A 25,754-nucleotide genomic window follows, 5' to 3' on the forward strand; every position below is an offset into this window, starting at 1 on the left:
TCTCCATGGATGGCTCTTCATTCTAGTATATGTTCCCTTCAGATTGTATTGACAATAAGTTTATATTCAAAAACAAAATGGTAACACATTTCGTGCGCCACCCTGTAAATGCTGTTAATGTGTAACACAGAGCAGTGTTGGAAGTGTCCGCCGTTAGGTATGTCGGACATGCGGGATGCTCCGTTGACAGCTGATTTTAAGTGACCGAAGACTCAACTGCGACAGGAGCTCGTGTTCCAAGCTAAACACAACCTCGTCGTGTGCAATGTATCCGAGAAAATGGCGGCCAACCATCTGCGGCAGAACTAAAATCACGATCGCTTTGTTCACGACGATTAAAGCCAGCCTCTACGAACAAACTAAAGACGGAAGAAATTCAGTTTCAGCGGTAAAAGAAAACTGTAATTTCTTGTTGTCGTTGTTTACCTGAAACTATACTCTCACTGATTACACAAACTGCTGCGTTACCAACCGATGAGCAGCCCTCCTTGGCACTTGGTTGCATATTAGGGACGACACAGGTAGATTTCAGACGAAAAAAGCATTATTGGTGGTATTAGTAGTAGTTGTCGTAGTAGTATGGTATTCTGCCTTAGGGCAGGTCTTGTCATGGATTAAGCCTCTTCCGCTTTTGTCTGTCCAAAGCCAGTCTTTTCGTTTCTGAATATTTGTCTCCTTTTATATTGTCCAGCATTTGATGTTTTCTTTTTCCTCTTCCCCTTTTTCCCTCCACCATTCCTTCTATTCCTTCCTTCAATAAACAGTCCCTCCTCAAACTATGTCCAATCCAGTTCCGTTTTCTCTTGCTGATAACTTTCAGCTTGTTTCTTTCTTCTCCATACTTTTTAATTCCTTACTCGGTCTTCCCATTCCACTTTTTCCATTCTTCTCCATATCCACATCACTAGTGCCTCCAATCTTCTTTCATCTTCCTTCCTAAATGTCCAGGTCTCCGCGCCATACAGTGCCACGCTCTAGATGTATCATTTGGTAACTCTTTTCCTCGGATCTTTGTTTAGTGGTCCACTAAGTAATTTCTGTTTCCTCTTGAATCCTTCTTTTGCCATTGCAATTCTTTTCTTAATTTCTGTTGTAGGTAGAAAAATAGAACAAATAAAAAATGTAATACCGAGATGAAAATGACATGGCAAAGAATTAGAAATTAAAAGAAATTACATTAAACGAAGTAACTGAATAAAAATGATGATAAAACACTTTTGATTAGATTCAGAAATTTAAAAAAATTCACAGTTACACAAGCTTTGAACCTGCGACCCTCAACATATCAGGTTATTACGCTAACTATTGCGCCTAAGTACAACACTAAACTAAGTTGTTGTATTTTTAACCGTGACCACCCAGTCGTAATGATGAGTTGTAGCTTTCAAAAACTCGGTTTCACGCAACATCGTGCGTAGCTCATCAAATGTAAACTGATCTGTGATCATGGTAACCGCATATGTGATGCTGAATCGCGTCTTGTTTAATTAGTGCTGTGCATGAAACGTGTGCATTTCATTAACATCGTTACGAATGTATGTTGCTTCAGGTGTGGTTATCGTACATGATGAAATACGAAATTAGTGCCAGACCCATGATTTGGAATCCAAACACATCCAGAAAGAATGCTGTACAAGGAATTGGAAGCGAGCTGACCAGTTGTGGCAGTTTGGCAACGCCGAACGGTTCACGTGTGACATTGAGCGCCGTGGTGGAGGAACCTAGCTCCAGTTCGTGAACTGTCAACTACCAAGTTATTTTAATCATACTATAGTTCCAAAAAATTCACTGTCTTAGTATCTTCACTATTTTCAAAAGCATCGAGAGATGTAAGATACACAAAATAATAACGTTTTACTTATCTTAATTATCTCGTTGGTGTTGTCGATGGGTCGAAGTCTTTTCTAGGGGCACATTCTTGGAGCTGAAATTTTAATTTATTAGGTTCTTGATGACTAAATAAATGTTGAAGATTTGTCTGTATTATTCTTGAATTTTATTTATCCCATTCTTCTAAATCACACCGACTTCACAATTTTCACCACAAATTACGTTGTTGTCGACAAGTTTAGCAAAATACGTGCGTTTCCATCAGAGGAATTCCCATAACTACTTACATTCTGCGGTACTCACAATTTCCAGAATTTACAAAGCAAAAGAGTTTACAAACTTTCTCGACAAGAGAAGAATCTTTACCAAATTGTATCATTATTTCATAAATAAATCCAGAAACAAATTTAATAATTAGTGTTAGAATTTGCAATTAATAATGACTTTTGAATATGCCAGAAATTTCGTAACTTCAAGTATTTTAAAAAGAAGAGTAGTTTTAATGTTAGTACATATCGATTGTAACACATTAATTTCCTTTTTATACTTTTTAGCCTGAAATGTGATACATCGTATACAACATCATATGAATTTTCTTAGTGAAACAGCTGAGATAATTTTAACGTATGCAACAATCAATAGTGTACATCATATCGGTTATCTGTATTTAAAAAAAAAAAGTAATGTTAGAGGAGGGTGAATCATTATAGTGGGAAATTGTCGATTCAGGAGTATAAGATTATTTGATAGCCTCTAGTAGCCACACGAGAGTTGTGATATGATCCGTAATACCAAAAGAATGGGGGGCTATAATTTTTACAGAACTTGGAGCTGGACGTGATAGAAGCAACCAACAAAAGGAACCATTATCTACCATCATTGACTCGTAACACTAAACTAACCAACCTTATCTTAGTGTGTTGCGTACGTTGTTGTGATTAATTGTTGGGTCCAATTACAGTAAAGTAGTCGTTTTTCGTATATAATTTCATGCTGAAGGAAACCAACACCCCCTAGTAACTTTTACAACAGCAAAAATCAATCAGATCACATGAACAACTTTCTGATGATGAACCTGTCTGTTCGAAACGGGTAGCGCCGCTATTTGCTCTTAATAAATAACGTTAACGGTTGTTAGTTGTAGTTTTTACTTTATTGCATTTTCACACAGTATCGGTCTCACCCCATCAGTTTTCGATAACGCCCTGTAGAAATTAATATGAATAGAACCATAGCTTCGCTGGACGGAGAACCTCTCCAACCCTTAACATAGATGACAGTACAGGGATTTGAACACCTCTCCTCCAGAATAAGAGACCATTGTTTTAATTACTACTCGGAGCTGTAAGTGGAAAGCTCTCCAACGTCCTACTATCATCTCCCTCATTGCGACAAAACAGGAGTAATAACTATCTTGGAACGATGAGCTCCGATGTAATGGATGGATTCAGCAGAAACTATCTGATTGTACATGAAATGTATTCGAAGTCTGAATACGGACAACCATCAGGTGTGCAATGGAATGACGACGATAAAAATTTGTGCCGGACCGGGACTCACCCGAATTTCCCGCTTTACGTGAGCGGTCGCTGTAATAGTCTCGGCTATCCGTGCACGACTCTCGACCAGATCCAAACTTCTATTTGGCGTCGTTCATGCGTCACAACCTGTACTCGTACACACATTATGTAATTCCCATACAGGGAAGGACATTTTAATTGAAAGTCGCCGCCAGGAATCGGCGGGTAAATACTATATTGCAGTGCTTGTGGTGTTAAGAAATATGACGCACTGTCTGTTCGCACATGCCCGTTCGAAGGAACATTGCATCTTAGTTCTCAACAATACAGGCACTGCAATATCGTACTATCTGATTACTCGGCGTTGTACCTTCGTCACCCCGTTCCCATCCATGCAGGAATGAAATATTATTGCGTATGACACAAATGTATTGTTTCCAGTTCACTACCATCATTTACAAGGTTCGTCAGAGTATGGAGTGAAAGTTTCATCAGCCCAACAACAATGAACAGCCTAGCGCTGCTAAGAATGCTTTACCCTCCCTCCCCAGTATTTATTTTCCAGATAGTAAGTCATAGTTTACTAACTGTGCTCGGAAATTTTTTCAGGTTCCAGAGCTCAGCGTACACATTTCCACTTACCGCCCTCGTAAATAGGGTGTCTTACCCTTACGTTAATTGTCTCCTAGCACGAAGACTCATATATACTACGTTTGAGTGACCATACAGGTCAATTAACATCATCACAGTTCCTTATCAATGCAGAGTTCTAAAAATTTATCTTGGAAGTTGAACAGAAAGAATGACATTATGTTCTGGATATTTTCCAAGTAGTGTTCTGTGAGCTGTAATATTGTACACTTCGTATCATTAGTTGACAATGTGAAGAAAGTAGATTAACTGATAACAGTATTAATTTAAGTAAGAATAAATACAGTGGATGTTTAAATTATAGGTTACAAGTTGCAATGATGTACATAAATAAATAGTTCTCTCCATTGTTATACAGTGGGATCGAAACGTCGCGCACATAAAAATGAGCTCGTTGTAAACAGGAGTTTTAGAAGTTGCATTGTATTCGTTCGATCTGTTACTCACTGCAAGAATCCACTACAGATTACAACAAACGAAGAAGCTAGTGTAACGAGGACGTGACGTCTGTAGTGCTGAGCAGTTCATTGTTCGGTGAAAAACGTCTCTTTAAGCGCAACGAGTTTTCCGTGTTCAGTAGTATTTTACCAGTCGTTCATATGCGTGTTGGAGACGCATTTATAGGGAATATCCATACGCCGTAGTTCCGAACAGTTCAACAATAACGAGACTAATCGTCCATTTTGGGGCAAAAATGAGCGTTTCAGACAAGGAGACAACCGGGAGACCGGTAATTTTGACTAGCACAAAATTGGTTGAGGTGAAGGACGACGTGCCGCCAGCGTTCGGTTTCAAAAAATCTGAGGAGACTATCTTTCCAAACTCAGATATGTATCGTAGTTGTCATAAAACAATGCAGAAGTTATTAAATGGTTCAAATGGCTCTGAGCATTATGCGACTTAACTTCTGAGGTCATCAGTCGCCTAGAACTTAGAACTAATTAAACCTAACTAACCTAAGGATATCACACACATCCATGCCCGAGGCAGGATTCGAACCTGCGACCGTAGCGGTCGCTCGGTTCCAGACTGTAGCGCCTAGAACCGCACGACCATTCCGGCCGGCCAGAAGTTATTATCTGGTACTCATCACCTTCTTAGTTTGCAGGAACTGAAGCCACCGGATAAAGAAAAGTGTTTAGCGTATTTTACTTACTTCCGGACATCAGTTGACAACCATCGAATAGCAGAACTTGGACGTGTGATGGGGCGTGGTTTCGCCTTAATGGATTCGTAATAGAAATAGGGGGGAAAAAAATTGGTCACCCCCAAGCTCCACGTGTATTTTATGAAAACTCCTTGCACTTTCGGAGAATTGTATTGTGTTGTGCTGAATTGCGTCGTCAAAGAGTGGGCTCTGTTTTCCTCGCAAATACAGCGAACATTGCTGTGTACCAAGACAAATTTTGTCCTGTTTATTTCGTTTCTTGAGGTCAGTGAACGTTACTGTAGGTAGCAGTAAGACTGTGTCACTCGTCACGCATATACTGAAACATCTCATTTCAGAAGCGAATTTTTTTGTGGTCGGATCATCTCTAGAGGATTACGGTACCCACGTTCTCACGATTCTGGCTGACTTGATTCATGTGGAACTACTGTGAACGAATGATTCCCATAAAAGTAGGCCGCGCTTACTGGCGTAACTGAAGATAAACACAACAACGGAGATTCGTATCATCAGTGTCAACGTGTTACGCACAGTGGTTGCAAAATTTTTTTAAAGAAAAGTTAGTGCATGCGTTTCTGAACGATTTTGAGCATATACGAAGGGCGTTCAGCAAGTAATGCAGTACATTTTTCTTCCGAAAGCAGGTTGGTTTTTTTTTTCAGGATTCCTATACACCATATTATTCCCCACTCTTCTGTCTACGTAACCTTAGTTTTCAATATAGTCTCCGTTCAGTGCGACGGGCCTACGCCACCTTCCTGGGAAGACCCGTATGCCCGCGTGGTACCACTCTAATATTCGGCGTCGGAGCCATCGTCAATAACTTTCCCATCATCCATGTACTGCTTCCCGCGGAGTGCATCCTTCATTGGGCCGGACAGATGGAAGCCGGAAGGTGCAAGATCCGAGTTGTTGAGTGAATAAGGAAGAACATTCTGGCGCTGCATAGACTTACGAGAGGACTTGCGTTTTAATAGAAAAGAAGTTCATTTGCGTTTTTGTGGCGACGAACACGACGAAGTAGTTTCTTCAAGTCCCTGAGGGAAGCACAATGCATTTCGGAGTTGATTGGTGCATCAAACAAAATACCCTTTGAGAGTCCCAGAAGACCGTTACCATGACTTCATACCTGCAGAGGGTGTGGCTTTGAACTGTGGCGCCACTCCATGGATTGTTCTTTTGTATCCGGTTCGAAGTAATGAACCCACTTTTCATTGCTCATGACGATGTATGACGAAAAATTCTCACGATCCGCCCCGTAACGCGTAAACAGTTCCGCGCAAATGGTCTTTCGTTGTTCTTTATAGTCTTCTTCTACGTGGCGAGTGACACCTTCGAGTACTCCAATGGTCCGACCGCCGGCACGGTACCTCAGCATGTTCGGTGAGAGAGCCGGTTGGCCTCTGTAATAAAAAAAGCTGAGTGGAAGGATCAACAAACGAACTTGAACGGATGTCGTGTGGCGTCCGCAACGACCAAACACAACGATCAACAACGAACAAAGTGAAGGAAAAAAGACTGGTGGGCAAATGTGTCATCGCTGCCACCAGAGAAGTCTAATTGTCGAATGAATGTGTCCGTACATTCCAATGTTGCACGAGAGTGCGGCCGGCGACCTTGTTGCTTTGATGACATACGTTCGCCTAACAACTCACGGTGCTGCTGTTTGCAGACATTCTGCAAGCGCCGGTGAATATCTGCGATGCTCTGGTTTACCGCCAAAAGAAACGCAATGAAACCTCCCTGCTTGGAACGCACCTCACTTACAGAGGCCATTTTGAAGGCTGTATAGCGCCGCCACCTACTTGAAATTAATGAAACTATAAGGGCAGAAGCGAGAATATTCGACAATGTTGCACAATGATCTGCGTATTTTTTAAACCGAAACTGTCTGAGAAAGAAAGTGTTGCATTATTTATTGAACGCCCCTCTTATTATAAACAATGTACGTGAAAAAAGTGATATATATAATAAACATTTTGCTGTCGGCGTATTTTCAGTCATCCTATGTATGTATGTTTGCTTGGGCCACTACCTTCATGTTTCGTTCGTACTACACTGTACATGGACAGTGTGACACTATTCATATTGAGATGCTGTTCGTACTGTTACGGTGAATCTCCGTCGATTAAAAATCACGTCGATGTAGGGTGGTTTTTTGAGGGTGGACGAAATTGCTTTCATACGGATTTGCCTCGACGCGTCCTCTTGGTCTCCCGCCCACGTGAGTTATCGCTCTAATCGGAGGTGGGGGAGGGGAGAGGGGCGGCGATTGGCTTAGCGAAACTCGGTTAATTGGCACACTTCTGGTTGTTAACACTGGCGGCCATCGCATGCATTGATAACTAACTGTCATGTAGACATTTCGTCGCCCACGCCAAACGCCTACGGTTGTGAATCGGCTGCTGTCATTCTGTAGCCTGCTCATTCGCCGCCTGCGCCAATTCCCGGACATTGCCCACGGCGTAACGGGAAATGAATTTCCCCCGTGTATTCCGCTGGAATGGACGCGAAAGACATTCCTACAATCGTTTCACCGATAGCGGCAACGTACCTGGTGTAACGAATCTGCAGTCAACAGCGCTCTAGGCTGATGCACGCCTGACTACGCTTTTCCTGTGAGGACAACAGTAACAGCTTCTCGTTGAAGGGCTAAACAGGGCTACCGAGAAGTCACCTTCTGCTAATTCTTTTTTCGGAGACCTGTCAGTTTCTGTGTAACTCAGATAAAGGCGAATATTTTGTACTGATTTTCTCGTGTGCGCTCCAGAAACCATCACCTCTTTTCTGATAACTGTTAACCTTTCCACGTCAAAATTTTTCATTAGCAGGAGATGATAAAAATACTCATTTGCCCCGTATAAAAAGCGTCGTACATTACTACAGGGTGGCCCACGCCATGTAGTAAATTTTCATTCGGTTTTTACGAGTTGGAGCGTATTTTTCCACCAATATGATTTACGAATAACTGTTCTTCACACATTGTCATTACTTATAATCACAACACAAGGTTATCTCTTACGAAGTGCATCACCAAATTGCGCCTATCGTTGGCGACTTTGAGGTTCACGGAAATTTGTGATTGCATTCTGTATCATATCTTGTGGAATGGGTTCCCGGATTGCGACTTTCAGCTCGTCAGTATTTTGGAGTCACCGTGAAAAAACTTGGTTTTTGAAATGGCTGCACAGGGAAAAATCGGTGGCTGAAAGATTAGGTGATCTCACAGTACATGAGCTGTCACGGCATTGGAAGAGAAATCTATGTGGTAAACGGCACTTCAGTGTACTCATTAAATAATAGGTTTGGACGGCAATGTATCTGCAGCTGTGGAATGAAAGAATGATTAATCGTGGTTGCAAACCTCTCGGAACAACGGCCAACTAGTGAGTGTCCATTCCGAGCGGTTTGCAGCCATGATGAATCATTACCTTATTCCACAGCTTCAGGGAGATTGCCATCTAAACGCGATGTGGTTTCAGTAACATGGGCTACAGCACGTACGGCCCTTAACTCAGTGAGTACACAGAGGCGCTGTTTTCTGCATCGATTATCCTTCCGATGCGGTGATATCCCACGGACTATGATATCACCTAATCTTTCGGCCACAGATTTTTTATTTATTTATTTATTTTTTTATTTGTTAATGCAGTCACGATGACCCTCTGATTCCAATGGGCTGTCAAGCACCACGCCAGACAACGATCTTAGGCCGATCCTGGGCATTTTCCTGAACGATCTGCGAGTAAAATCGAAGTTTCGTTTACTGGAAACCTTTTCACATGAATGTTTGTCTCATCAGGCCTCACAGGATTTGTCGAAAATGCATCATCCTGGTCAATTGCAGCCAGTAATGCTCTGCAGAAATTGCTCCAACTGACTTTATCTCGTGGCCGTAACTATTGACACACATGCAGCTTATAAGGAGGAAACTTTGAAGCCTGTTTGACAATCCACTGCAAAGACTGCGAGAGATCTGTAATGTTCGGGAATGGCGTTGTAGCGATCGCTAGGGTCTTGGCTGCAGCGCTGCACGGACTCATCGGCGCCGGCCGCGGTGGTCTAGCGGTTCTAGGCGCACAGTCCGGAACCGCGCGACTGCTACGGTCGCAGGTTCGAATCCTGCCTCGGGCATGGATGTGTGTGATGTCCTTAGGTTAGTTAGGTTTAAGTAGTTCTAAGTTCTAGGGGACTGATGACCACAGTAGTTAAGTCCCATAGTGCTCAGAGCCATTTGGACTCATCGGACATTTTCCTGCGTCCGAACTGTCGTTTCGGGTCCCTTGTGCTTCACATCAGTTTCAGAATCCCTCTTAGGTCATTGTTTTATCCACCTGCATATTGTCATGTCTGAAAATGGTGGTCCCTTCCAAGGCGCATTACGCGGTAACACAGCTGCAACGCTCTGGACGCGAGAGGATTCCTCCACTGCCTCAACACGCACCTGCGCTGGGTTGGGTTGTTTGGGAAAGGAGACCGGACAGCGAGGTCATCCTTCTCATCGGATTAGAGAAGGATGGGAAAGGAAGTCGGCCGTGCCCTTTCAAAGGAACCATCCCGGCATTTGCCTGGAGCGATTTAGGGAAATCACGGAAAACCTAAATCAGGATGGCCGGACGCGGGATTGAAACGTCGTCCTCCCGAATGCGAGGCCAGTGTCTAACCACTGCGCCACCTCGCTCGGTACCTGCACTGGGCAATGTTCCACACCGAAATGAATCGTATATTACGCTGTCCAGTAAGATTAATGTGGCCACTTGTCAAACGCTTTAACAACACTCTTTTGCAGCGCAGAGGTTCTGGAAGCTACCGACAGGGATGTGGAGTCATGCCGACTGCAGTGCCGCGGCCCAGCTGCGCTAGGTTTCTCGGTTCAGTATCCATGCTACGAACAGACCGTTAGATTGGGCTTAAATCCGGGGAGTTTGGTGATCAGGGGAGTACGGTAAACTCATCCAGGTGCTCTTCGAACCACGCAAGTTCACTGCGAATTGTGTGACATGCTGCGTTGTCATGCTGGTAGACGCCGTCATGACCAGGAAAAACGAACTGCATGTCGAGGTGGGCGTGGTCCCCAAGGACAGATGCATACTTCTGTTGATCCAGAATGACGGGTTGACTCCGGGAATTCCACGAAAATATTCCCCAGACCATAACGCTCCCTCCTCCGGCCTGGACCCTGCCGACGATTGTTGCTTGGTGATTATTTTCAGACACTTCACGCCGATGGAGCATAAAACATGATTCATCAGTAAACGCCACTTATCGCCATTCCGTGGACGTCCAGTTCCGTTCGTCGCTGACGAACAGCAGTCAGCATAGGTGCATGAACCAGGCACTTGCTGCGGAGACCCATATGCAGCAGCGTTCACTGAACGGTCGTTGAGGACGTACTGTTAGTATCCTCTTGGTTCATCTGGGCGGTCAGTTGCTCAACAGTTGCACGTCTGTTTTCTTGAACACATCTCCGCAGCCATCGTTCATGCCTGTCACCTATGGCCCATGATTCACCACAGTTGCCTTGTGCGGTTTGGGTAGCACTATTTTGCCATACAGGGTATACTTTAACCACGGCGGCACGACTGTTTACAAACCTAGCCGTTTCGGAAATGCTTCCACCCTTCCGGAAGCCAGTGATCATGCCCTTCTGGACCTCACGGAAATTGCTCCGCTTCCGCATTACGACGACGACGACTGCACTGTTTTCCGCGTCCCCGTGACACACTTCATATACCCTCCACTGCCAGTATGGCCACGTGGCGTCATTGCAGGTTGATGTCAAACATGAATAGTGATCACATTAATTTGACTAGGCCGTATATGTAGATCCTGTTAGATGCTGTGGCTCTACATCATAACGATGTGATCAATTGAAAATGTACTGCACTGAAGAGCCAAAGAAACTAGTACAGGTGCCTAATATCGTTTAGGGCCCCCGCGAGCACGTAGATGTGCCGCAACACGACGTCGCACGGACTCAACTAATGTTTGAAGTAGTGCTGCAGGGCTGTCCATAAATCCGCAAGAGTACGAGGGGGTGGAGATCTCTTCTGAACAGCACGTTGCAAGGTGTCACAGATATGCTCAGCATGGTAGCCAGCGGAAGAGTGATCCTGGAGCCCCTCTGCAGTAATTCGGGACGTGTGAGGTGTTACATTGTCCTGCTGGAATTTCCAAAACCCGTCGGAATGCACAATGGACTTGAATGCAGATGATCAGAGAGGATGCTTATGTATGTGTCACGTGTCAGTCGTATCTAGACGTATCAGTGGTCCCATATCGCTCCAACTGCACACTCCCCACGCCATTACAGAGCCTCCACCAGCTAACATGCAGCGTTCATGGATTTCTGAGATTGTCTTCATACCCGTACACGTCCATTCGCCCCATACAATTTGAAACGAGTCCCGTCCGACCAGACAACATGTTCCCAGTCATCAACAGTCGAATGTCGATGCTGTCGGGCCCAGGCGTAGCGTGAAGCTTTGTGTCGTGCAGTCATCAAGGGTACACGAGTAGTCTTTAGGGTCCGAAAGCCCATATCGATGATGCTTCGTTGACAGTTGGTGATGCCCAACATTGAAATCTGCAGCAATTTGCGGAAGGGTTGCACTTCTGTCCCATCGAACGATTCTCTTCAGTCGTCGTTGGCCCAGTTCTTGCAGGATCTTTTTCGGCCCGCAGCTATGTCGGAGATTAGATGATTTACCAGATTCCTGATATTCACGGTACGCTCGTGAAGTGGTCGGACGGGAAAATCCCCACTTTATCGCTACCTCGGCGATGCTGTGTCCCATCGTTCGTGCACCGACATAACAACACGTTCAGACTCGCTCAAATCTTGATGACGTGCCATTGTAGCAGCAGTAACCGATGTAACAATTGCGCCACACTTGTCTTACACAGGCCGACCGCAGCGCCGTATTCTATCTGTTTATATATCTCTGTGTTTGAATACGCTTGCGTATACCAGTTTCTTTGGCGCTTGAGTGTATATCTCGTGTACCACTCTGTAGATTTGTACAGTGATATTCATTGTACAGACACATATAAATTGAAAGTATTTTGTCTTTTTCTTTTTCATTTTCCTAACTCTTAAGATCAGATATAGTTTCCCTTCGCGACTGACTTCGAAGACTTAAACTGTTAATAAAACAGCGTGCTGTAGTGGTAAGACACTTGACTCGCAGTTGCAAGGACGGTGGTTCATGTTCCTGTTCGGTCATAAAGATCTACGTTTTCTGTGATTCTCGTAAATTGAACACGGCAAACGACGCGTGGTCCCTTTGAAAAGGACACGGCCGATTTCCGTTGCCAATCCTTTCCCAGAGCGAGATTGTTCTCCGCCTCTCATTACTTTGACGTCGATAGGACGTTAACTGCTAATCTTTTTTCCATTTTTTATTTGTAGGCATTCGGACATCTCTGCCTTTATTTATTCATTTTTTAAGCGCGCTCAGTTGATATATTTTCACGAGCTGCATCCTATTTGCACTGCCACAGATCTATTTTCGAGCGGATAGTACACGTCGTACTTCGGCGCACATATAGGTATTGATAGGTATACGAGTTAGTACAGCAAATATGTGTACCAGTCACACATTAATTTAAAATTATAAACAGGTATGTGCCGCCGTCAGAAGATCTCCTTAGCCTCGAAATAATTATTCTATCTTAAAACAAATGGAGTAGGATAAACCGTCCATAATATTGATTCAAAGCATTAGGTTGATGCATAAATTCGTAGCGTTTCTGTTTCGCATGTTGGTATTTCGGTTGCTATGGCTTTATTTCTGGATTGTCATTTTCTGTTTGTAGTTATTGTTGCTACTTGTATTTGAGTGTATATATTGTCGTTCGGAGATAGTGAGTCGCGCCCTACATCCTAGGAAGCGAAGTGCCAAATGAAGAAAACTGAACATTTCTGACATATTCTTCTGTTTGAGTTCAATTGAGGGGTGACGGTAGCGGAGGCAGCCAAAACCTTTTGCGCCGCGTCTGGGGATGAGCCACTGGAGAGAGCACAGCTTTGTTTGTCCACTGTTACCCCACTCTTACCCCAACTATTATCAATATACAAAGATATGCATCAAATTGTTCAGTTGTAAGTGGCTTCTACACTTCCGCTGCTCCTTCTGAATTGATGTTATAATTTGTGAATATCTGATCTGCCTTCCTGTTCGTTTCGCGTACTATTACTTCACACATTTTATCTGTTAATATACTTTGGAAGATATCTTTTATAGTAAGAATTTTTGTTGCACGTTTCGGCCCAGACCTTTCAAAAATATTCTGCTTCAGGACCTTTCTTGTCCATAAAGGTTCCTTATGCCACACAGTTCCGTCTTCACCACGTAGAATGTCTGCACAAGAAACAATCACTGAACTTCAGCATCACTGCAAGCATCAGTAGCATCTTCAATAACTGAAGCAGCAGCATCTTCATTAGTAGGAATACATTCGTCTATGCAGTCTTCTTCTCTGAAATATGTAGCTTCATCCTCTTCTGGATTAACAGTAGACAATAACTTTGTAACACAATCTTACTTCGCTTCATAGCTTAATATATTGTGTTCAGATTTTGTATGTGGCCAGACCTGAGTGAGTGTTGCAGACTGTGAACTGCATGACAAATATATTGGATGACCCCGGTAACCTGATTGCAGAACACAGTATATTTCTTTTTATTTGTGGACGCAAGTGTTAATTTGCCAGGAAGTTACGGAACTATCGTTTTTGGGCCGATGAACAACGATGCGTAGTTCATGAAAGACCTCTTCGCTCCACATCAGAGACTGTGTGGTCTGCTGTAGCTGCTTTTGGAGTAATCGGTCCTCCCATCCTTTGAGGAGGTCGCCCTAACATTGACAGTCGGCGCCGAACGTTACGTACACGTGAAGATAACTTTTTTCTATTAGAATTACGAAGGTAAGAGGTAAACTCCACAAGAGTTTATTTCCAATAGGATGGTGGAACAAAGTACACAGAAAATGCGTCCATAGCATTTGTGAAGAACATTTTTCGTGACAACAGTTGCACTTGTGAAGAACTTTTCCCTGGATGCCTTATTTCGCGTTTCGGTGACGTGCTGTGGGCGCGTAGGTCATCAGGCTTGGCCGCCGCTGGTGACCGCGTTTTGCGGGGTCATTTGGAAGATCGTCTCTATGTCGCAATACCCAGAAGTTTAATGGAATTGAAAGCTGCCTTTAAAGACGAAAGGGACGTAACTGACCAATGCCTGTTGAATAGAATTATGGATAACTTCCGATAAACAGCTGCAAATTGTATTCGAGAGGAAGGCCGCCAATTGAATGAAAAGTTTCTTTTATAAGTGACGAAGTAAATTAGACAGGAGATGGAAACTTTTGATTTTGTGTAAATAAACGTTTTTTCTCGAAGTCACAATACCGCTGTTCATTTGAAAACAGTCCGTTTCCTATAGCGGTTACCCTGTATACGTAGACATGGGTTGACAATAAATTTGGCTTAATCCCCGGGCCGCGTTTGTTACAACTTTTTGTTGCAAGCAAGACGTTTAAAATTTAACGTCGGAGAGACGTGCTGCGTTGCTGTAATCACTCTGCAGCCCGCCGTGTAACACAATCAATCCGGGGAATAAGCTGATCGGGCCGTAGCCAGAGGGATGTAGCGAGCGGCTGATGGATCGGCCGATTCACTTAGCGTTAGTTCCGGTATGGAGTACACGCTAATAAATTCCAGCTCAGCGTACTTCCACATACATTTAATTTTCTCGAATCTGGGGTTTGCGTGTTGTGACGCATTTCGTGAACCCTATGCGTGTGCGAAGTGCTTTTCTCACTAACGAATCCCGTTAGTTTCTCAGAAATTAATTATTCAGTGCCAACTAATTAGACCGTGGATCAAATTAGGCTGCATAGGTTAGACGGCAGTCAGTCCTACCACAGGGAACGGCTTGCTTGTTGAAACGTTAGCATGAATCTTCGTAACCCCAGGAAGTACTGATGCTTCCAGAATTCTCGATTTCAGTAATAAGAGATCTTTTCCGAAACTAATTTAGCACGTGCTGTAATACTTTTTTGAAGACTGAAAGTAATTAAATGAAAGCCAAACAGAAACAGTTAAATATGTCATTCATTTTTATTTTTTCCATGACATGTTTCAAAGCCTTACGCTCGTATAGGTCAGTGTTGTTACTTCAGAATTCCTGTCTCAGACTTCATTTAGTAAAAAGTAAGATAGGTGTCACTTATCGTAATACACCAATGGTAATAGCGAAATAAACGTTAAAACAGAAACTGGCTACATCCAGGCAAATAAATTTTAACGTAGTTCACTGATCCACATGGAGATAATGCTGTGAGTCCTCAAAGAAGCTCTTGGATGAGAAATGACTGATGCAGACTTTTTTTTCTTGATTTATCTGTTCTGTTATAAACAGTCGCAGTTTCAAAATCGCAGTCCAACATGGATGACATAAAAATAATTAAATTATTATCGATGTAATACTATTCTACTGGCCATTAAAATTGCTACACCACGAAGATGACGTGCTACAGACGCGAAATTTAACCGGCAAGAAGAAGATGCTGTGATATGCAAGTGATTAGCTTTTCAGAGCATTCACACAAGGTTGGCGCCGGTGGCTACACCTACAACGTGCTGACATGAGGAAAGTTTCCAACCGATTTCTCATACAGAAATAGCAGTTGACCGGCGTTGCCTGGTGAAACGTTGTGATGCCTCGTGTAAGCAGGAGAAACGCGTACCATCACGTTTCCGATTTTGGTTAAGGTCGGATTGTAGCCTATCGCGATTGCGGTTTATCGTATAGCGACATTGCTGCTCGCGTTGGTCGAGATCCAATGACTGTTAGCAGAATATGGAATCGCTGGGTTCAGGAGGGTAATACGGAACGCCGTGCCGGATCCCAACGGCCTCGTATCACTAGCAGCCGAGATGACAGGCATCTTACCCGCATGCCTGTAATGGATCGTGCAGCCACGTCTCGACCCCTGAGTCAACAGATGGGGACTTTTGCAAGACAACAACCATCTGCACGAACAGTTCGACGACGTTTGCAGCAGCATGGACTATCAGGTCGTAGACCATGGCTGCGGTTACCCTTGATGCTGCATCACAGACAGGAGCGCCTGCGATGGTGTACTCAACGACGAACCTTGGGTGCACGAATGGCAAAACGTCATTTTTTCGGATGAATCGAGGTTCTGTTTACAGCATCATGATGGTCGTTTCCGTGTTGGGCGACATCGCGGTGAATGCACATTGGAAGCGTGTATTCGTCATAGCCATACTGGCGTATCACCCGGCGTTATGGTATGGGGTGCCATTGGTTACACGTCGCGGTCACCTCTTGTTCGCATTGACGGCACTTTGAACAGTGGACGTTACATTTCAGATGTGTTAAGACTCGTGGCTCTACCCTTCATTCGATCCCTGCGAAACTCTACATTTCAGCAGGATAAAGCACGACCGCATGTTGCAGGTCCGGTACGGGCGTTTCTGGATACAGAAAATGTTCGACTGCTGCCCTGGCCAGCACATTCTCCATATCTCTCACCAATTAAAAGCGTCTGGTCAATGGTGGCCGAGCAACTGGCTCTTCACAATACGTCAGTCACTACTCTTGATGAACTGTGGTATCGCGTTGAAGCTGCATGGGCAGCTGTACCTGTACACGCCATCCAAGCTCTGTTTGACTCAATGCCCAGGCGTATCAAGGCCGTTATTATGGCCAGAGGTGGTTGTTCTGGGTACTGATTTCTCAGGATCTATGCACCCAAATTGTGTGAAAAAGTAATCACCTGTCAGTTCCAGTATAATATTTTTGTCCAATGAATACCCGTTTATCATCTGTATTTCTTCTTGGTGTAGCAATTTTAATGGCCAGTAGTGTATAATTTAGGTTGGAGGCAACTGTTCAGACACCCAAAGCAGTTGACATTACATAGCTTTCTTAAATGAAAGCATAAGTAAAATTTAAGGTTTACAATGCATAAATAATAAATACTGCACAGTTTACTTAAACAGAGCGGTTCGCTGCGTATGCCAGCTGGTTAATAAGTGCAGCTGCTCGCGGAGTTCCAGGTTGGGCTGTAATTAACGTATGGCAGCGAAACTTGGTAGATATGCTAATGCTTTAATGTGGAAGCGATTTACGCTGGAAAAAAAAATTAGTTCATATTTTCCATCAGGTGCAAATATGGCGCTGTACAGCGTCTCGTCTCCTGTGTTCACACTGCACAAATTGTTGAAGTGGCGGTTAATAATAAAATCAACATTATGCATTTCTCACTTATTTAACCTTACCTGCCCTCGTCCCGGTCCTACTACATTACATATGGAAACATTCTATACGTGTTAGTTGCATTCAGCACCAGATTTGCACCAGGTGTTCTAAATTGGAACTAATTTTTTTCCAGCGTAAATCGGTTCCACGTTAACTTATTAGCATATCTACCAAGTTTCGCTGCCATACGATAATTACAGCCTACACTGGTCTGCTGTGAGTGACCGCGTAGTGAGTGTGTTTACTGATAATGCATTTAAAGAAATGTGTTGAGAGAACTCCCCAGGCATCTATGCGAACATATGAACGAATTTCGGTGTCAAACGTTAATCAAGAAGCTTCAGGTGTAAGGTGCAAGCATTCACGGCCGGTAATTTTGCACTCTCTTTTCCTCTTCCATCGGCGACGTCACTGACGTGAACTACGGAAAAACGAATATAGGAGCATCAATGGTTCTATGTAAGGCCGAAATGCGTAGATCAGATGCAGTGGAACACGTTTTACCATCAGAAAACCACAGACTTAAATTTGACAAGACCCTGCGCGTGACAGCTGCAAGCGAATACTGTGACAGAATGTGAAGACAGGCTGTAGGGATTGCAAATGCGACTGTAGTTTCAACACAAAATAGCGAGCAGTGGCCAGAGAAAAACCCGTCGCGCTCTCAGTACACATCCAGTTGTCAGTACCAGTCCTGTCTGTCGCGAACACTCGTGGCACACAAAGCACAGAGAACGCGCTCCCTGGTACCAGCCAGCTAGCGTCAGAGCAGTACCTTTCTAAAGCACAAAACCCGGGACAGTAGGAGACAAAACACTAGACTGCTGCGCGTTACGGCAAAATCCGTAAAACAATAGGAAGAAAGGAAGAGAGGCGGTTCAGAAAAAAATCAAAATTAATGTTGTGGCGGCTGTGTAATCTAGGGTGGGAACCAGTGAAATGGAAAGGTTCATGTCAACAAAGTAGCAAGCAGTCGAAGTTCCAACAGTAGTCTAAAGAACACTCGAAGTAAACAAAAAGACACAAACTATAGTAAGAAAAATGTCGTCCGCTAAGCAATCGAAAGAGGTAGGGGCAAACATAAGGCATGAGGTCTCGTTGTGTAGAACTATAATCGCATCATGACGCGAGAGTCAGAAATTATCGCTGGGTTCTGTCCAACGTGGTACTTATGAAAATGAGAAAGCAGTAGAGTGTCTGACATATTTGTATGTGTATGTCATTGTTACACAATGTAATAAATAAAACTTTCCATGCAATCTTAGTGTAAACCACTGATGTTGAATTTTCATATGTAATTTTCACAGTAGCCGTGTTTTTTAAATTTTTGTGTTACTTATCTTTCACTGGTAGGAGTCGTCTAGAGGTTTAACAATCCTTCAAAACTGCTATTAACCAGGATTTTGATGTTATCTGACTGAAATACAATTTCGTTCTTCATACTCTGTTTACTTACACGTTTTCACGCGAAGCCCATATTCACAAAACAGCTTCAGTTACAAAATAACGGTTCACAAAGTGAAAATTCTTCGAAGAACTAAGAAAGAATTTCGTAACACATGCACAGGATTGACTACTTAATGCAACTCACTATTAGCCAAGTCGCTCACACAACTGCCCACATTATGTGGCGCGGTCAGGTGAAGAACTGATTATACACACAGGATTATTTACTGTATTATTCATTGTATAAAATAAAAATAAAATTCGGTTAACTGTGTGGTATAAAATTTGTGACGTCATTTAATGTTATTTAAATAAAACGTAAAAGAAATCAGGATGACTGATTTTGTAGAGTTTGCATATACGTGTGTTCTAAACATACAAAATGTTATTATCTTAAAAAAGATAAAGAAATTGTAACAACTGAAAAGTACGTTAATATACCAAGCTTTCTTGAAAAAAACTGAGAATCGCGCAAATTAGATCAAAAGTGGCATCGGATACATCATTAGAGAGATTGGCATTGAGGTTCAGTTTAGATCAAACAGCACAAACCTATAGGCTCGTAACATGACGCAATGAATAGCTATTATACAGAAACAGTGTTGGAAGGCCAATTGCCAATAGAAAGCACGAAGAAACGTCCTTGGCATTCTAAATGGAAGGGGAGCGTAAGGGAATACTGATACCAGAACAGCAGATAAAATTGGAAATGACCTATCAAGGTAGGAAGCGTAACGATTCTCTAACCATTTGAGTAAGTACCATACATTCTGAGCTTTTCGCGGACCAACCGTCTCAGGATTGTGGTAATTCAGTGTCTGACGAGCGTTCCCGTCTATCGTGCATATCTTAAAACATGAAATAAAATAATCGGTTCAGCGTTTTTCTCATTCGCTTCGTTATGTTGTCGACGTGGTTCTGAGGAAATGACCCAACCGTGACTAAAATATAGACCGTCAGCGATCTTGTGCGGTAATGTAAAAAAAAAGGTCAGCGGAGGTCGCAGGAGCTGTTTAACTACAGTTGATAGGTGCTTCTTGCATTACGGCCCCTTTAAAAGTAAATAGTATAACACTTCCGTCCGCTACTGTTACACCATAACCTCAAAACTGGAGGCAGTTCGTATAATGAAATTCTTTTTGTTCAAGCAATTGCAGTATAAAGAAGCAGAGCAGTGTTATCCTCTGAAAGGGTTTTAGTTGTGTTGACTGTTAAATACCTAACGGAGGTAGCTTATCGGAAGTGGACATCAGAATTACGTAAATATTTAAACAGTAACAAACAATGATTTGCCTATCCACAGTGTCCAAATGATAATAACAACGGTCGCCAGCCTAATTAGGCATAAGAATGAGTAACATTCTTGTTCAAGAAAATAGATATGAGTAACTTTAATGGACAGACACAGCCTTTACTTTGTCACCTGAGAGTGCAATCAACTGCCTCACTAGCTGAAGTTGGCGTTAAAGAAAGTGCTAACAGTTATAAGAGAACAAGGCTATTTGCCTAAGGACAACAGAAAATGACATACTTTTGCCTTCAAAGCTTGGTCAAACTGAGTCGTTTCAATAGTAGTATTACAGTGCACTTTAGAGTCATAAATTGGACATAGGTTCAATATTACTTTTTCAAACGTATTCCTATCTGACATGAAAAATGGATATGGCTGAAGTTGGCGTTAAAGAAAGTGCTAACAGTTATAAGAGAACAAGGCTATTTGCCTAAGGACAACAGAAAATGACATACTTTTGCCTTCAAAGCTTGGTCAAACTGAGTCGTTTCAATAGTAGTATTACAGTGCACTTTAGAGTCATAAATTGGACATAGGTTCAATATTACTTTTTCAAACGTATTCCTATCTGACATGAAAAATGGATATGGTTCACAGCAAAGTTAATTATTATGCATTGATTAAATCTCTCACTACTAAACACCTTTCTATTTAGAATAAAAATTAAATGGAGTTCACTAACAAATTATTTCTCACTGTCTTTTGAATAAAGAAATTGCTGTTTTCATAGATGGTAGTCTTTCTATTAATCGTTATCTAGCATGAGCACAATAGAAAAACTGCGTATCCTGTTACACCATTAATAAGCACCTTTAATACACAAGAGGAACCCAGTATTGAACAGAATTTGACTTGAATAGCAAGAGTAATTGAAACTTTCAATAATTAAGTAACTTTGTGCATTTTAACTACTTTCAAGCAGGGGCCCCTTAATCTTGACCACTGTAGCAGAGCAAACTAAACACACTTTCAATACACTAAAGAGACAAGCCCTTAGCAAGCATGAACATATAACTCTCAACAGTTGCAGTTCTGAACTTTTACTGCAGTGAAACACAAAATTGAGATATTTGTAACATCCTTTCAACAAACAATATTAAATTTAGTACACTCTATTGCCATATTAATTTTAATATGCTTTCAATAAAGGACACTCGGCAATCACTTTCGTTCAAACGGAGAGGAACCTGAGAGGTGTTAGGATAAGGAAAAAAATCAAGGTATGTATACAAATTCAGTTATAAATTACCTTATATTTGAGTACATTAAAACATCCAATGAGCTGATCCTTCACCATACATTTCTACTATTCCTTGGTTCCTTTTCAGTGATTGCGCTATGTGTTGGCGATTGTATGTTGGTTGGTGGATTTGCAGGTAGAATTGCTGGACTCTGTCATTTCTTGGTGGCGATGATAGATATCAATACCAGAATAGTTCCAGATCTTTATCCATCCATCCAAGGCATTGGAAAGCGGCACGGAAAGCCTCTCTCGGCACCAGCACAATATATAACTTCTACATGAGCAGTTGACAGTTTGGTAGCTCGTCCCCGACTGACTATTGGTTCCACCTTTTCTACCTAGGCCAACCACAATTGCGGCCGGTCCCGGCGGAGGTTCGAGTCCTCCCTCGGGCATGGGTATGTGCGTTTGTCCTTAGGATAATTTAGGTTAAGTAGTGTGTAAGCTTAGGGACTGATGACCTTAGCAGTTAAGTCCCATAAGATTTCACACACACCAACCACGATTTGCGCGGGCTACACAGTTCCGTTTCCGAGGAGGACGGCGGTTCAAGAACGCGCTCAGCCATCCTGATTTAGGTTTACCGTGATTTCCCTAAATCGCTCGAGGCAAATGCCGGGATAGTTACTTCCACCGAGAGGGGTGGCGCAGTGGTTAGCATACTGGACTCGCATTCGGGAGGACGACGGTTCAATCCTGGGTCCGGCCATCCTGATTTAGGTTTTCCGTGATTTCCCTAAATCGCTCCAGGCAAATGCCGGGATGGTTGCTTTCAAAGGGCACGGCCGACTTCCTTCCCCGTCCTTCCCTAATCCGATGAGACCGATGACCTCGCTGTCTGGTCTCCTTCCCCAAAAACAACAACAACAACAACAACAACAACAACAGTTACTTCCACATCCTTCCCAAACCCGATGGGATCAATGACCTCGCTGTTCGGTCCTCTCCCCCGAATCAACTAACCAACCAAAATATGACATAAAAAAATGGTTCAAATGGCTCTGAGCACTATGGGACTCAACTGCTGAGGTCATTAGTCCCCTAGAACTTAGAACTAGTTAAACCTAACTAACCTAAGGACATCACAAACATCCATGCCCGAGGCAGGATTCGAACCTGCGACCGTAGCGGTCTTGCGGTTCCAGACTGCAGCGCCTTTAACCGCACGGCCACTTCGGCCGGCAAAATATGACATAATTTTGGAATTCGCCAGGAGAATAGGGCCCATAAAACATGTTATCCTAGTATGATATTATGTTGTTACAGATCGTCAATATCGTGTCTAAAATTCAATTTAAGGAGGATTGGATGGTCTCTACGCAATCATCAAGCAAGCAGTAATGTTTCGCTGCTGTTATAAACATGTCTTATGTAGGAAATTGCGTAATAAAAATGGGGGTTAGGTCAAAAAGTCTGTTTGCTACTGGTTGTTATCGGCGTTGGTTTAATAATCGATAGTCGACAGTGCGGGTATCAAGCTGAAGTGTTTCGTAGTGCACCATCCGGCGCTCATTGTGGAGCATGAGCCTCCACAGCAGACACCCTCTACTTGTTCCCATGTTGATCAAGCGACGTGGTCAATTAGTCTTTGTGAATGCCTGGTGTCTGTTCTTTCGGACGTGTCTGAAAGAACAGACACCACGCGTTCCTATAACCGAGTCGCCTCGATGGGCAGTGAATCCACAACCTTCTGTGCGGATGGAAATTTACGTTCGACCTGCGGCAGTAATCTAAAATTAGCGAGCATGGAGGGCATGGATGGGGAGTGTGGATAGGTGGCGCTGGGTAGGAATGAGTGTTAGGCAGGGGAGCATAGCGAGGTAGTCCGTGCATTTGCGATAAACACTGTGTACGGCTGGTGCAGTGGTTAACCCATCTGTCTAGTAATCAGGATATCACAGGTTCGAGACCCAGTCCGGCACACATTTTCACTCGTCGCGGCTGGTTCGGCATAAACTATTATCAATAGTTTTTCCCTTCCCTTGCCTTTCCCCCCCCTGCCACCTTCAGTTTACATAATATGGTCAATTAAGGTTGAGGCAGCTGGGGAACATCGAGCTTTGACCGCGGATTAATGTAAATGTGTCGCCTGGCCGGATAATTAAAGTTCCCTGTAACATGAGGTAGACGGTCGTTTCTGATTAGGCTGTCAAACCGACCGAGTGGCTGCTCGAGACATGTATCCCGCCACGTACAGAGACCGGTGGGGGCGAATAATTTGCTATCGGGACACTGACCTGGATTTCTCAGGTACCTGTGGTAGCAACCGAAGGCGCCATGGCAGCTGTGAACTGTGTGAACATTATTGCCGATCATCTGAATTTTTCCATACTTGATGTCTTCCACGATGGCGATGGCCTCTTGGACAGGCTGACCATGTCACTAGGCCAAAGTCGTGCTGCTGTATTTTGAGAAGCATGATAGTGAACTCAGTTAGATGTTACAGTTCGTGAAATATCTTTAAAATGTGTTTTGTTATATGGTGTAAAAATATCTCGATGACACGTTACTTGCTAATGTAGAGGCCTGGACTCTCTTTGCTGAACATCTTTGGTACAGTTTCATATGCAAACAGAAAACGAAGTTGCTATCTTCAGACATGTATGATGAGATAAAAGAAATTATTCAGATAGTGAAGGGAAACGAAAATATAATAGTCATGGGTGACTGGAATTCGAGAGTAGGAAAAGGGAGAGAAGGAAACATAGTAGGTGAATATGGATTGGGGGTAAGAAATGAAAGAGGAAGCCGTCTGGTAGAATTTTGCACAGAGCACAACGTAATCATAGCTAACACTTGGTTCACGAATCATAAAAGAAGGTTGTATACATAGAAGAATCCTGGAGATACTAGAAGGTATCAGATAGATTATATAATGGTAAGACAGAGATTTAGGAGCCAGGTTTTAAATTGTAAGACATTTCCAGGGGCAGATGTGGACTCTGACCACAATCTATTGGTTATGAACTGTAGATTAAAACTGAAGAAACTGCAAAAAGGTGGGAATTTAAGGAGATGGACCTGGATAAACTGACTAAACCAGAGGTTGTACAGAGTTTCAGGGAGAGCGTAAGGGAACAAATGGCAGGAATGGGGGAAAGAAATACAGTAGAAGAAGAATGTGTAGCTTTGAGGGATGAAGTAGTGAAGGCAGCAGAGGATCAAGTAGGTAAAAAGACGAGGACTAGTAGAAATCCTTGGGTAACAGAAGAAATATTGAATTTAATTGATGAAAGGAGAAAATATAAAAACGCAGTAAATGAAGCAGGCAAAAAGGAATACAAACGTCTCAAAAATGAGATCAACAGGAAGTGCAAAATGGCTAAGCAGGGATCGCTAGAGGACAAATGTAAGGATGTAGAGGCTTATCTCACTAGAGTTAAGATAGATACTGCCTACAGGAAAATTAAAGAGACCTTTAGAGAAAAGAGAACGACTTGTATGAATATCAAGAGCTCAGATGGAAGCCCAGTTCTAAGCAAAGAAGGGAAAGCAGAAAGGTGGAAGGAGTATATAGAGGGTCTATACAAGGGCGATGTACTTGAGGATAATATTATGGAAATGGAAGAGGATGTAGATGAAGATGAAATGGGAGATACGATACTGCGTGAAGAGTTTGACAGAGCACTGAAAGACCTGAGTCGAAAGAAGGCCCCGGGAGTAGACAATATTCCATTAGAACTGCTGACAGCCTTGGGAGATCCAGTCCTGACAAAACTCTACCATCTGGTGAGCAAGATGTATGAGACAGGCGAAATACCCTCAGACTTCAAGAAGAATATAATTATTCCAATCCCAAAGAAAGCAGGAGTTGACAGATGTGAAAATTACCGAACTATCAGTTTAATAAGTCACAGCTGCAAAATACTAACGCGAATTCTTTACAGAAGAATGGCAAAACTGGTAGAAGGCGACCTCTGGGAAGATCTGTTCGGATTCCGTAGAAATGTTGGAACACGTGAGGCAATAGTGACCCTGCGACTTATCTTAGAAGAAAGATTAAGGAAAGGCAAACCTACGTTTCTAGCATTTGCAGACTTGGAGAAAGCTTTTGACAATGTTGACTGGAATACTCTCTTTCAACTTCTAAAGGTGGAAGGGGTAAAGTACAGGGAACGAAAGGCTATTTACAATTTGTACAGAAACCAGATGGCAGTTATAAGAGTCGAGGGGCATGAAAGGGAAGCAGTGGTTGGGAAGGGAGTGAGACAGGGTTGTAGCGTCTGCCCGGTGTTATTCAATCTGTATATTGAGCAAGCAGTAAAGGAAACAAAAGAAAAATTCGGAGTAGGTTTTATAATCCATGGAGAAGAAAT

Source organism: Schistocerca serialis, chromosome 4 (assembly GCF_023864345.2).
Source record: "Schistocerca serialis cubense isolate TAMUIC-IGC-003099 chromosome 4, iqSchSeri2.2, whole genome shotgun sequence".
NCBI lineage: Eukaryota > Metazoa > Arthropoda > Insecta > Orthoptera > Acrididae > Schistocerca > Schistocerca serialis.